The sequence below is a fragment of the Grammomys surdaster genome, unplaced genomic scaffold, assembly GCF_004785775.1.
Source record: "Grammomys surdaster isolate TR1022 unplaced genomic scaffold, NIH_TR_1.0 129, whole genome shotgun sequence".
Taxonomy (NCBI): Eukaryota; Metazoa; Chordata; class Mammalia; order Rodentia; family Muridae; genus Grammomys; species Grammomys surdaster.
Window position 1 is genome coordinate 972808 of NW_021604587.1, and position 6000 is coordinate 978807.

General features: G+C 40.7%; 1 protein-coding gene across 1 annotated transcript in view; it reads left to right on the forward strand.

Annotated features, from left to right (window-relative positions):
* The window catches only part of Thbd (thrombomodulin), a 322322-nt gene extending 316567 nt beyond the window's left edge, over nucleotides 1–5755 (forward strand). The window contains exon 2 of the mRNA XM_028756438.1: nucleotides 5688–5755. The gene's annotated coding sequence lies outside the window, so the exon portion shown is untranslated. The remainder of the gene's footprint in view (nucleotides 1–5687) is intronic.
* Nucleotides 5756–6000: the final 245 nt, after the last annotated feature.

The window sequence follows — 6000 nt, forward strand, 5'->3', positions numbered from 1 at the left end:
TCAAAATTAATCAGAGCCTAGAATATTCATGTTAATTTACATGATCTTTGCTTTTTAATGCCAAGTGTCTGGTTCCGGAGATGTGTTCAGGCCTCCCAGAATCTTGTTTACCTAACTAAATGTGGGAGGCAGTGGTATGGAGCCCAAGGAGATCACGTGAGCTACAGCAAACAGTCAACAGATGTATGCTATTTATTTTGTTTTTTAGTCTTTTCATATGTTTTCATAAGCTGTGCAGTCATTTTGTTTATAGGTTACCCCAAAGCAGGCTTCACAGAGGCATGACTCCGGCAGACAACAGGGATTATAAATATATATATATACTGTTGAGAGCCTCTGACAAGGTGCACCATGGTCACGGTCTCGTCCTTATGCACCTCACAGCAACATCACAGTCAAAACATGGGATCAATAAATTTTGTAATCTCTATGGAGATATGCCTGTTACCTTAAGTCACACACCGCCATCATGGTAACAAATACCTATAATCCCAACACTGGAGAGTCCAAACCAGGAAGATGGTAAGTTCAAGACCAGCATGGACTACATAACAAGACCCTGTCTCAAATAGATAAATACATAGACAGACAGACAGACAGACAGACAGACAGACAAGCAATCAATCAAGCAAAATGTTCACACATACAGTTGTGGCTAAAACACTCTTACCCATGTAAAGAGATGGCCCAGTGGTAAAAGTGTTTACTGCTCCTCAAACAACCCTAGTTCTAGGTTCTCCACATTCAGGTCAGATGGCTCAATATCTCCTGAACTCTACTCCTGGGAATCCAACACCCTCTTCTGGCCCCCAAGGGCAACCACTAACATGTACACACATATACAGAGAGACAGAGATAAACAAATACAAATAAAATAAAAATGTCTCAGTGTCTTTTTTCTCCCTCCTGTGTTCAAAAGCCTATGCATAAAATTAATCAGCATATTCAAAAGCTCAGATGTTGAGACAAGAGTTCTAATGTAAACACGCCAAACTAATCTTTATTACTGAAAGAGTTAATTCAGCATTTTTCTCCACTCAGAATTTCACATACAGATAATCAGGCAAGAATCAAACATTTGAACCTCAACAACCTGCCCACTGAAAGGTTCTGAACACAATTCAGATCCCATAAACCTAAAGCAATTGCTTTAGCATGCTAATTAATTCAACTGTAAATGTAGCAATGACTACAGCAAATGAAAAATGTGAAAAAATAACACAAAAATTCTGCTCTTGGAGAAAGTTTTACATTGTAGTCATGAAATACAAGCAAATTTTTTTCCTGAAAACACATTTTCTTTTTTTTTATTCGATATTTTATTTATTTACATTTCAGATGCAATCCCCCTTCCCCATTCCTCCCCCCATTAATCCCCCATCCCATCCCTCCTCCTTCTTTTTTTTTTGCCTTTATACTGTTTAAATTACATGCAAGTATTAAGGTCAGTTCTAGGTTGAGGAACTAGCAATACAATAGATGCAAATATTCAAGGAACAAGCAAGACAATACACCCAGATAGTAAAAGAACACAAACGACAATAAACAGAGTCCCGTGATCACTCCTGTGATTACTATTTCTAAGGGCTTATCAGGATGACCAAAATATCTGAGCCTACTTCCCTGTCCTAGCCCAAAGTCATTTTCATGCCTGAAGCCTATTTCTTTGTTCTAGCTTAAGATTTAGATTTCTGCCTATAATTACTTCTTTGTTCAGCCTAAATGTGAGCCCCTCCCTGCCTTCCCAGAGTGGGCTAGGATCTTCAGGCACAGGTATTTGGGGATTTATGTGCCCATAAGCCCCTTTAAGTACATTAGCTCATTTCTACTTCTGGGCAGGAACAATATCAGCTTCCCCAAGATTCTTCCACTGGTGGTGGAGATGGGAAGAGGGCTGGAAGCCAGGTCCTCACTTATGCTGGGCAAACGTTCTACCACTAAACGGTACTTCTAGGCCTATGGACTCCTTTTGGGAGTAGCAGGCATTTCATTTCTCTGGAACATGAGTTCTGAATTACATGTGATTCATGATCACGGTATTTTAGGATGACCAGATGTTAGAAATGGTGTGTGCCATCCGTGAGAATGTGCTGCTATTCCTCTTTCTGGGAATATTTTCTCTTTCTAGGATTCTTTCTACTTCTCTACCTTATAAATAGAGACTTAAAAAATAAGCATTTGACCCAACTGATAATTTTGAGACAAAACCCTAATACTTCTGTCAAGGAGTCAATGTTCTTACAAGCATGTGTTCAGATGTTTTATTTAAATCCAGTTCTGGTGACACAGACCTGTAATCCCTGCACTGGGAAGGCAGAGGCAGGAGGATTTTCTGAAGTTCTGAGTCATCCTATGCTATATAGCAAGTTCCAGCACTATACACCTATTTTTAAAATGCAAAATAAAGATAAAATAAAGTATTCATCATTTGACCTTAATACAAATGTGTTTTAATGAGACTTTTAGGAAGAGGAAAGCATTCTTCTAGAATTGCTCAGGGATTAAGGAGAAAAAAAGATTAACAAATTCATGAAATGTTCAATTTAGGTGCCTAAAATATTTTTCATTTGCCTAATGTTTATCTAAACATACTATGTCAGGCAATATGCGTGTCATGTCTGTTATTCCATTACCCAGAAAATAAAGGCATCTGAGGCTACATAGTGAGACCCTGTCATGAGAGAGACACATACACAACAGAGAGAGACAGATAGAGACAGACAGAGAGAGAGAGAGAGAGAGAGAGAGAGAGAGAGAGAACATGCTAATGTTACGTTGATTAAAATATATTTTTAAAAATTACCCATGGCACTTGGCATACAGACCTCAAGAAAAGGTTTCCACATATCTACCTTATCCAAACGAGAGATGTGCCAGTGGAGTCATGAGCTTCCCAAATGGTCCTTATTCCCAGGCTGAAGCTCTCTGTGGCTGCTTTGTGTTTGAGTTTTGAAGTGGGCTGGAGCTATGAAGTTATGAATCGTGTCAAGCAAGCTTCCCCCACATAAGGATCAAAGCCTCAATTTTGTACGTTTCGTTTGAATTCTCTGTGATGAAGCCCTTCTGAGACAAAAGAAAGGAAATGAAGAACATCGTATGAGTTTAAAGTAAGCAAGTTTACAGAAACGAACAATATTTAAGTATCCGGGCCTTTGTTTCTCTCCTTTCCCCTGCGATCTGGTTAATGGCCGTCCCACACTATTTGGCAAAGCCATCCACCAGATTGTTGAATGGTTTCCAGTAAGCTGGAGCATGTGGGACCTGGAGAAATGGCTCAGCTTTTAAGACCACTTGCTGCTCTTGTGCTCAGAGGACCCAAGTTAAATTCCCATCACCCACACATAGCAGCACAAACTGTCTGTAACTACAATCCTAGAAAATTCTGATGTCTTCTGCTGGCCTCCAGGGGCACCGGTCACACAAGTGATACACAGACATACATGTAAGCAAAACACCTATATACATCAAATAAATAAATAACAAAATTTAAAGTGCATGTGCATAAAATCATAGTGTTTATGATGAGCTGAGAGACAAATGTTCAAAAAAAGGGAAATATCCAAAGGAAACCAAAAAAGAGTAATTCACCAGGTGAATTGCCAGGTCCCTCAAGAGTTCAAATGCCATGCCTGCTTTTTCTCTCCAACAGCATGTAGATATTCCCTAAAGTTGGGAGTCCCACAAACAACATCACCAGGAATGACAGGTGGCAGAGTCCAGCTGTCCTTTCTGCAGCATGTGTACCCACACCCCAGCCCCTGCCAAATGCATCCGTGCTGTGTTTGATAGTAGTGTGCCAACATCGATTCCAGCAGGCAGAGCTGTAGGACAACAAATAATTATAATGAAGGCTTACGGAGGAAAATGACAGACTCATGACACTGACTTCTCCAAGGATGCTATCCTAAAAGAGAGCGGGGATTCACATGTACAGCTCAATTTCAAGCATAGGTACTAGTTCAGTTTTCTTTACCCTGTTTGCACATACATACATACATACATACATACATACATACATACATTCAATCAGAGAGAAAAAGAGAGAGAGAGAGAGAGATGCCAGAAATGCATATGTATACAAGATAAGCAAGAAAGTTCCAGAACAGGTTGCCTTGTAGCCTCAGTCGGCCTCTTATATGACAGCCTGTGAACGCTGCTAATTAGATTAACAGCTGATGCTGCTTTCTTATTTTCTCTCTGATAAACGGCTGCCTTATTATGTAAGTCAGTTATATGGTAAATTTCATCATAAAGTTTAGTCAAATTGACTCTGAGATCACTGCCTGTTAGTTACCAGGTCATCGGTCCTAGGATTCAAAAGCTGTGTGTTGCCCACGCATAATAAACTCTATGTGGGTATTTACCTTGGGGAGAATGCTCCAAATCACCTGTGAAGGCAGAGGAAATGCTTCCAGTCTGGCACCATTAACAACTGTATTAGCATAGAAATGCCTCGGGTGACACATTTTATAGTGCTAAGAAGTGGGAGACTAATGGTGTTGAGGAGGTCAAGAGAGAGAAAGCTCCTGTCCTTTCTGGCAGGAAATCAAGGAATAGCACAAGCCTTCCCTCCCCTGAACACTCGGGTGACCCATACAATAATGGAATCTAGAAAGAGAGGGAGAACAGAGCATGTAGCCTGATCACACCACAGGGCCAAATCACAGGGCTTCTGGGATTCACAACTCCTTCCTGAGGACCTCCAGATAGATGGAGAGAGAGAAGGATGGAGGGAGGGAGGGAGGGAGGGAGGGAGGGAGGGAGGGAGGGAGAGAGAGAGAGAGAGAGAGAGAGAGAGAGAGAGAGAGAGAACCCTGCATCTCTTTAGCAATAGGTTTTGCCATTTAGCCATCCCACCGTCCCATCTCCAAGAACTCCAAGAACAGGAGGGCAGCATCTTTTTGGAGTTCTTTAGCTCTGATGACTAGCCAGGTCTCAGACTTGTCTCTAGTAAGATCTAAACAAAAACCTTCTACTCTGCAGAGCATAAACTTGCAAATTGTGTGCAGGCCTGCACTGTTCTTAGTGCCTCTGTGGTACTGAGATCCACTTACCAAAGGTCAGCTCAGCTCCCATCAAAGACAGAAACGTCTACGGGCGGGCGGCAGACAGCATTGTCAAATGACCTGGATTCTTTATAGATCTTTACAACAACAAAGACGGATAGGTTCCCAACAAGACTCTGTTGGAGAAACTTACCTTAAAAAAACAGACCAATGAGACTGAAAAAAAAATACATCATTTCTCTAAGCCTCACTCTCCTCAGCACAAGCAAATCTATAGAGAGGCTAATTACAAAGTAATGATATAAAACCATAAATTACTACAAAGAATATTTAGCTTTGTATTTCAAAATATTTTTTATCAAGCACATTCCCTGTTCCTCAGTTGGGAGGAAATGCAGACTTTGGGGGAATAGTTTAGATTTTGGAAGGCCACATGAGGTTCTAGGTCACCTCCCTCCGTTTTTGAGGAGTCATTTAAATGTATGAACGACCCCAGCTACTTCAGCTTGATCCTGATCATTAAACCTCTGAAAATGTTTATAATGAATTAAGACTAGTCACTGGGTAGTGAATCTAATTAGAAGAGATTCAGCTATGGAGATCCTCAAATAGCTGAGCAAATATTATCCTGTGTCATTGTCGTAATTCACTGTTATGCTTTTTACCTTGTTAATGTCCTAGGACTAACTAACTTTCATAGGCCAGAGAAAACTCTATTGAAAATGAAGCATCATTTCTTTAAACATCACTTCCTGGAGCTGGACCATAAAGGGGGATAACTGCTTCTTCCACCATGAATCTCCATGGAGCTGCTCACTTCAGGTACGCATAACCTGTTCAAACCCAAGGTTCTCATAAATCGCTTTAGTGTGTGTTTAGGGATGAGGTGGTATTGAAAGTGGAGTCCAGGACCTCTTGCATGCTAGTCAAATACTCTACCACTAAGCTACACCCTCAGACTTCCAAATGTTTTTTAAATTGTTAAAGATGGAAC